This window comes from Carcharhinus amblyrhynchos, chromosome 13 (assembly GCF_965287045.1).
Source record: "Carcharhinus amblyrhynchos chromosome 13, sCarAmb.v2.hapA, whole genome shotgun sequence".
NCBI lineage: Eukaryota > Metazoa > Chordata > Chondrichthyes > Carcharhiniformes > Carcharhinidae > Carcharhinus > Carcharhinus amblyrhynchos.
In genome coordinates, this window is record NC_137336.1 from 73,832,983 (window position 1) to 73,842,087 (window position 9,105).

Here is a 9,105-nt window from a genome sequence, read left to right on the forward strand (position 1 = left end):
GACAGAATGCATAAGGATTGTCTGCTTCCACTGGTTGAGGGGTCTATAGTCTACAAATTATGGCCAAACCGTTCAGGAGAGATATTAGAAACATTTCTACACACGGAGAATGGTGGAGGAGTGGAACTCTTCTTCAAATGTCAGTGGACCATCGTTCAGTTATTAGTTTATTATGAGATAGACAAATGTTTAGTGAGTAGGTGTATCGAGGGTTAGAGGCCTAAGGCAAGTACATGGAGTTAAGCCACAGATCAGCCAGGATCTAATCGAATGGTGGAGCGGGATAAGGGGCTGAATAGCCCATTCCTACATCGATGTTCCTTTGTTCCAAAGATAGGGTGGAGCTGCAGTGCTCTGGAAGTTTAAAGATACATAGAGAAGTGAGATCCTGGTGGGTTTTGAAAGCAAACATAAGCGTATTTAATTTGAGATATCAATAAAAATGAAAATGTGTATCGTTGTGAGTAAAGAGAATGCTTGTAAAATGGGATTCGGTGCCATTTTAATCAGAATTTGATGCAGCCGAGGTTATGGAGGGTGGAAGTCGGAGACTGGTCATCATTGTGTTGGAATAATCGAGTCTGGATGTAGCAATGAAATGGATGAGGGTTACCACAGCGAATATACTGAAAGAGGGAGACAGTCAGGCAGCGTTATTGAGATGTAAAAGATGGCGTTGCAACTATACGATTGGGGGCTAACTATCAGCTGTCTTCACACCGGAAAAGAGAAGAAAGCAGAAACAGTTTTCAGAGGGTGGGGCTGCAGATCATTCACCAACTAAGGCTAATAGTCTCCTCCAAATAAACACACTTTTTTCTTCCCTCGATTTATCTGACCTCTTCCTCCGCCACTACCTCACGCTGGCTGGCAAACTCCGCCACCGGTCTCTGCTGCCCACCCATGCCCCTCGCTGGGCTTGTCCAGATGTGACAACGAAGACATCTAGTCTTGGCCTACAGTGTTGGAGGAGATGTGGGGAGAAGGGGGCTGGTGAGAGAAAGGCAGATTCCAGTGACAAATCTGGAGAATCGCAATGGCCAGAGATTCAATAAATTGTTGTTATCAGTTACTACCTAGATTGACAAATTATACATTGTCAACAAGTGTTTTCCAACATCACAGTGTTCTTCCTTCGAAGGATTTTTTTTGTTGACAAAATTTGAGAAGCTGGGAATCGAACTAGCAGAGATATAGGAGAGACTGTGTCTGATGCATCCCTTTCTAATCTTCAGGCCTTTTCTCTGACTATCCTCCTGGCTTCTTAATGTCCGCTCCTCCAAATGTCAATTCTTGTCCCTTGGTCACTACTTTCCTGTCCGTTGATTCCTCCTGTTAACTTACTTCCTGGGATTCGCATGCCATCTCTCACCATTGTTCCACTTCCCTTTGTTTTGTGTGACTCCGACTGCAGAGTTACTGCAGGTCGTCCAAAAGTTTGATTGTGTTTGTCCCACTGCACATTATTGTGTGGCATTGCTTCTGCTCACTTCTGTCCGGTCCTCTGAATGCCTGTCCTTGCTTCTGATTCGCTATTCTTCTAAGTATAAGATACCTGCTGCTAATTTTGTTATGACCCCTCTCTCCCTGTTCCCTCTGAGCCATTGTTGAAACATTCAAGATGTTTCCTGCTTCTCCAGGCCCTTTTGCTCTGGCCCTCCTGTGTTTTTTTGCCACTTAATACTTATTTATTCTTTATTGATTTGACAAGTAATGTAAATGGACATTTTACTACATTCTTCAACTGCTCTCTGAATTTCGACTGAGTCACCACGTAAATCAGTGTGTTTGTGCAGCAACTTAAATTCTGCAGCATGTATGTGACATTTTCAAAGTTGTAAGAAGAATAATCATCTAAGTGATCAAGAACATCAAAAAAAAGTACACAAACCAGAGGAGTATGAAACTGCCCGATATGGTGAAGAATAAAATGATAGACTTCCTTCTGCTCTCCATCTCTGGATCACCGTGATTGTCTGCTCAGTCCTTTAAGGATTCTATTGGCTATTAGAATATGCCTAACTGTCAGAGCATTGAATAACAAAATTAAAATGAACAGGAGCAATGGCATTAAAACTTTCTCAAAATATCCAAATCCAATCCATCTAGGGTCCCTGAAATAACTAGGCTTATTACTACAAAGCCATGGTACATTATCAATAATCCATCTTGGTTTAAATGTAAAGTAGATGGGAATATTTTTTAAACACAGCAAAGTGCCAGTTGTTCCTAGGACCACAGATGCAAGCTTGGTGCAGTATTTAGATTTTAACTTCTTACTACAAATGGCGACAAATCGGTCAAAAGTGAAAGTGACTGTGAACCAGACAGAGCAGTCTGTGGCTGCATGCAGCATAACATAGCGAACAGTACACACAGGAGTGATTCTCAGGAAATTTGGTGGGAAATAATAATCATTGATTCGGTTCAGTATAACCTCAGTGATAATGATCAGGAAATCCGCCACTGCCATGGCCACCAGGTAGTGAGCTGTGCAGATGGAGAGGTCGCACTTTCCACGACACAATTGTCGGGCTCCCAGCTTTTGGCATCATAAAGAGTTTAACATACCAGCAGCCCCGGATTCAAAATCCAATAATGAACTGATAGATTTGGCAGTGAAACACCATGTCCCCAAACCGCGTGTTGCATTACAGCATTCCAGCTTTAACATGGCAAATACACTTTCTGGGGAAGCAGTTATGGAAATCTTGATCAGATTGCAGAAGTTGTTGAAACACTTGGGTATGGGCTAGCACTTCCTGAAATGTTAAGAGACCGCTTAGTATGTGGAATAAATAATGGAACAACTGAAAGGAAGCTAGTGATTGAGCCAAATATGGATATTAAGAAAGCCATAGAACTAGCCTTTCTGATGAAAATGCAGAGGATGGGTCTCAGGGGCTTCAGGGATCCACAGACAATACTGTCCTCATCCGTGGAGGCCCCTCTACCACAGAACCAAGTCATCAGCTGATAACACTCATATTTCCAATTTGTTGACAAAGAAGGACATTTGGACAAGGAGGCGACGAGATTCCAGAACTGGATGGGAGATTTTTTTTCCTCCCACAGTGCAATGAAAAGCAAGCACATCTATACTGTACTTACCGTCATAAGGTCTGCCTCAGGCAAGGCTAACAAAACTGGCAAAATGCCCAAACCAAAGGGTGAAGTCACCTCAAGACAGGGCTTTGCAAATTTATCAGCCAGAGGATGAGGAATTGATGCAATTAACTTGCATTGTTGCACCCCAAGCGGCCCCAATCCAGATTCAACGCCAGCTAAATGCCAGTCCCTGGATATGGAGGTAGGCACAGGTCTCAAAGGCCCAGGTATCTCTCCCTCTCTCTCCCGCTCTTTCCTCTCCCCTCCTTTCTCCCTCCAGAGCACCCCATTCACTCCACATTAAGGGGAGCATGCCTCCTATCATGTTCCCGCACCCCCGCCCTTCCATTTCATGAGTCACATCATTATCACTGGCTGGGTGTAGCACTTCCCTAAATGGCACCATCTTTGCAGGTGGCAGGGTTCTTCAGGGGCTGCCGCTACACCGTTACCCTTTCAATTATTGACCACTTGCCTGGGGGTGAAGTGTTACACCCACACAAACATGACCATCAAGACATGCATAAAGACAGTGCCCAGGGTTCTCAGCCCCTTGGTCATTGTCACTGCCTCAAAGATGAACGGCAAGACCATATTATTTTCAAAGGCTGAGCAGACAGTCTATCTTGCCCTTGAAAAGGGGCTCATGGCGGGTTGGGTCTTTCTGGTCATGGACTCTTCGGAGACCAGTGCCCAAGGATTTAATACATACAATGCCCCACCCTTCAACCCCATAGATCTCCTCCTCCCCTACCTCCATGAACTGGGGAAGATTAAATCCAATGTGTTCCAATTCCAAACAGCCTGAAGGAAACCTCCCTCAGGCACATCTACTCCATCCGCAACCAGGTTTTCATCTGGCTAGCCCAGGGAGGGGGGTAGGCGGGGGGATAGGTGCACCTGGAAGGGAGGCTTCAATGTTGCCCATGCAGGGTTCAAATACTGTCTTCTGGTTGACAGGCAGTGTGTGGAGCCAGACACTCAAGGAGGTGGGCGACGCTTTACCTGCCTCCAAAGCCACTGATGTCATTGTAGCAGTCCTAGCCCAGAGGCTTGCTCCATCCAGAGCAACTTTGCACCCCAGTTGCATTCCTTTATAGATCGCCAGGGAGGCTGCAGGGGTACATTGTCACTTGGGTCTCTGGGTGGTGGTGGTGGTGAGGAGGGCCTCCTCGTCTTTCCATTTCAGACGCTAGCACTGAGCACACCTGTCCCACAACCAGAGGTTTCTCCGGACTCCCAGGGTGACCAGATGTCTGAGACAAAGCATTATTCTAAGTTGCCAATGCCCTCTGAGCCAGAGACCAGAGAGTTACCAAAAGAGAGCGCCTTCTGCATCGTTCCTGGGGCTAGTTGGTAGGTCCAAGCTGCCTGACATACTCACTACCGTAGTAGACTCAGATCTGTTGACGGCCCAGAGGATGGCTGCTCGATTGTGGACACAGGGGATGATTTGGAGTTAGTGAGACCATATGACATAGGAGCAGAATTAAGACACTCAGCCCATTGAGTCTGCGCCACTATTCAATTACGGCTGATATTTTTCTCATCATGTGGATATGCTGGCGTTGGACTGGGGTAAACACAGTAAAAAGTCTGACAACACCAGGTTTAAGACCAACCGATTTATTTGATAGTAAATTCACTAGCTTTCGAGGTTACCTTCTTCGTCAGGTAAATGGAGAGTTCTCTCTCCATTTACTCTCCATTCACCTGACAAAGAGGGTAACCTCGAAAGCTAGTGAATTTACTATCAAATAAATCAGTTGAAGTTAAACCTGGTGTTGTCAGACTTTTTACTATTTTTCTCATCCCCATTTTCCTGTCTTTTTCCCCATAAACCCTGATCCCATTTTTATCAAGAACCCATCTATCTCTGTCTTAAAGACACTCAACGGCCTGGCCTCCACTGCTAGTGCAGTAAAAAAGTTCCACAGATTCACCACTCTCTGGCTGAAGAAATTCCTCCTCATCTCCATTTTAAAGGATCATGCCTTTAACCTGAGGCTGTGCCCTCTTGTTCCAGTTTTTCCTACTAGTGGAAACATCCTCTCCATGTCCATTCTACCCAGGCCTCTCAGTACCCTGTAAGTTTCAATAAGATCCCCCCTCATCCTTTTCAACTCCAACGAGTACAGACCCAGAGTCCTCAACCGTTCCTCACATGACAAGGTCTTCATTCCAGGGATCATTCTTGTGAACCTCCTCTGGATGCTTTTCAAGGCCAGCCCATCCTTCCTTAGATATGGGGCCCAAAACTGCTCACAACACAAGAAATGGGGTGTGGCCAGAGCCTTATACAGCTTCAGATGTACATCCTGCTCTTGTATTCTCTCGACATGAATGCTGACATTGCATTTGCCTTCCTAATTGCTGACTGAACAATCTTAAGAGAACCTTGAACAAGGACTCCCAAATCCCTTTGTGTTTCTGATTTCCTAAGTATTTTCCCATTTAGAAAGTAGTCTATGCCTCCATTCCTCCTTCCAATGTGCATACCTTCAGTTTCCCCAGAAGTTTCTCCAGTGTGATGGCAACTACACCCATCTGTGTTCCCTGACTCTCCTGGAGTTCCGGCATCCCACTGGTGTCTTCCACTATGAAGACTGATGCAAAGCAACTATTCAGTTCCTCTGCTTTTTCTTTGTTTCCTATTATTATTTCTGCAGCCTCATTTTCCAGTGGTCCAATGTTTATCTTTGCCTCTCCCTTAGCTTTTATATATTGAAAAAAAAAACTCTTCTCAGCTTCGTTTATATTACCAGCTAGCTTAAACTTATATTTCATCTTCTCCCCCCCTTAATGCTTTTTTAATTGTCTTCTGTTTGCTTTTAAAGGTTTCCCAATCCATTGGTTTCCCAGCAATCCTTGACACTCTGTATGCTTTTTCTTTTGCTTTTATGCTGAGCAATGCACACCCCCCCCCAATCATGTCAGTTAATGGCAGAGGACGTCATCCAACACGACTCTGTGCCCCTCTTCCATGAAATAAGTCTCACAACAGCAGGATTAAGTCCAACAAGTGTATTTGATAGTAAAGCTACAAGCTTTTGGAAATGCTGTTCTTTGCACACACCTGACAAAGGAACAGCGTTTCCTAAAGCTTGTGGCTTTACTATCAAATAAACTTATTGGACTTTAACCTGGTGCTGTGAGACTTCTTACTGTGTTTACTCCAGTCCAACACCGGCATCTCCACATCATGGTCCCTCCCCCATGGCCGCACTCGCAATCTGGTGCCCCTGGAGAGGGCACCATTGAAGGCTTCCATTTCCGTTAGGCATTGTAGGAACTGAGGCGTATTGTTGACTGTCTTAAACACATTTAGTTTTAATGCTTTAAGTTTCCTTTCTGCTCTGTTATTCTTTCAGCTGATTCCCTTCTTTGGGGACTGCCCTTCTTGTTTTGTCCCTTAGTTTGTATAATTAAGTTCAATTCATTTATCCAGAAAGAAAGTTGGGACTTGTGCATTTCCACCATGGAGTAGTGGTTTTATTTCATGTTTATCAATACTGAACCTTTCCAGTCAGACTCTCTGAGTTATTATACAATCTTATGACCAGGTCAGAACCATTCCAAGGTAACATAATAATTTTATGACCCTCTCCAGACTTGTAAGGGAACAATACTATTTAGATGGAAGTTCAACTTCATAAATTTCCACTTTTATTAAATTCTGTGACCACTTCCACAAATTTGTGAGGTGCCAGTGTTACTTACATATCAGGGTTCAAAAAAATCTGTTTTTATTGACGTCTATAAGCCCTGGGCTACGTCATACTATACCCAATGTGGATTGAAACTGATTTTTGCAAAGAGAATCTTTTTACGAATGATGAGTCAAGATATTTACATACCCTGACTAAAAGCAGTAAAACAGTACCTTTCTTTCGGCACTGATCTGCAATCCTAGGCACTTCATTGTTTGTGGAGAGAATTTTGGCAACTTCCTTCCAAGCTTTAGATTGTATCTTTCTCAGTGGCTTTGATTTTCCACAGTGAAAAACATGGGTCTTCCTTTGCTCCACTTCACATAATAACATGTCCAAATACTTTTTAGGTAAATTCTGAGTGCTTGTCTTCTCAGCTGGATTTTCAAAGAACATAGAACGAAGAACAAAGAAAATTACAGCACAGAAACAAGCCCTTCGGCCCTCTAAGCCTGCACCTACCATTCTGTTCAACTGAACTAAAACATCCTACTCTTCCGGCGACCACATCCCTCTATTCCCATCCTATTCATGTATTTGTCCAGACACCCCTTAAAAATCACTATCATATCTGCTTCAATTACCTCACCCGGCAGCAAGTTCCAGACACCCACCACCCTCTGTGTAAAACAAAAACTTGCCTCGTACATCTCCTTTAAACCTTGCCCCGCACTTCTTAAACCTATGCCCTCTAGTAATTGACTCTTCCACCCTGGGAAAAAGCTTCTATCAACCCTGTCCATGCCCCTCAGGATCTCGTACATTTCTATCACGTCACCCCTCAACTTCCATTCTTCCAGTGAGAACAAACCAAGTTTCTTCAATCTCTCCTCAAAGCTAATGCCCTCCATACCAGGCAACATCCTGGAAAATCTTCTCTGTACCCTCTCCAAAGCTCCACATCCTTGTGGTATTGTGGCGACCAGAATTAAACACCTTATTCCAAGTGTGGCCTAATTCAGGTTCTATAAAACTGCAACATGACTTGCCAATTTTTAAACTCAATGCTCCAACCAATGAAGTGGGTATGCCGGCGTTGGACTGGTGTAAACACAGTAAAAAGTCTGACAACACCAGGTTTTAGTCCAACCTATTTATTTGATAATATACTCGCAAGCTTTCGGGTTAGCCCCTTCGTCAGCTGACTCTCCATTCACCTGACGAAGGGGCTAACCCGAAAGCTTGCGAGTATATTATCAAATAAATAGGTTGGACTAAAACCTGGTGTTGTCCAACCAATGAAAGCAAGTGTTGTAGGTAAAAAGACACCTCTGAGATTATTAGTGAGTCAAAATACAGTAGGTTTGATTTCCAAAGCTTTTGGGACAGACCTGACCCCTAACAATGGTTTACCAGGCTTCTCACTGAACACAAATAATTGTGGGTATTTATACATCATGATTCTCAGCACCAGTCATGATGCAAACACTGGTATCAGTTAGGACTCACAACATTTCCATTTCTAGCCAAGATGCAGCCCTTGGCTTCAACCAGGACTTGCAGCCTGTCTGACAGCTTCAATCATGATGCAGGCATTGGTACCATTGCGAATCACAGCCTGCCTATCGGCTTCAGCAGCTTCTCCATTGAAGTAACTTGTGTGGTCGTGGCTTCCCAGCAGGAGTCCTCGCATTCTTACATCTGCAGCATTAAGTATGCTTAACTAATACGAACAGGTAAGGTTTGCAATGTCTGCAAAATAACATTCACATTTAACTATCTGTCTTTAAGGAAATGAAAGTTAATGAAAGGCATGAACAAGTAAGGAAAAAAAAATAATTTATATTGATGCCAGGAGCAGTACAAGCTTGAGGTGATCAGCCATGAGGAAGGGTTATGTTTGTGATATACGCTAGGTACAAAATGTATTAAATTCATTAACCCTCCTCCTACTTCAGCAAGCATGTCGTATGCCTTCTTTACTATCTTCTCTACCTGCGTTGGCATTTTCAGTGACCTATGTACTTGTATACAGTTTCCTGTGCCTATCAATATTCTTAGGGGTTCTGCCATTTACTGTATATTTCCTATCTATATTAGAGCTTCCAAAGTGCATCACCTCAATTTGTCCAGATTAAACTCCATCTGCTATCTTTCCACCCAAGCCTTCAACCGATCTATATCCTGCTCTATCCTCTGTTGGTCCTCATTACTATTCGCAAATCCACCGACCTTTGTGTCATCCACAAACTTACTGATCAAACCAGTTACATTTTCCTCCATATCATTTATATACACTACAAACAGCAAAGGTCCCAGTACTGATCCCTGAGGAATGCCACTACTC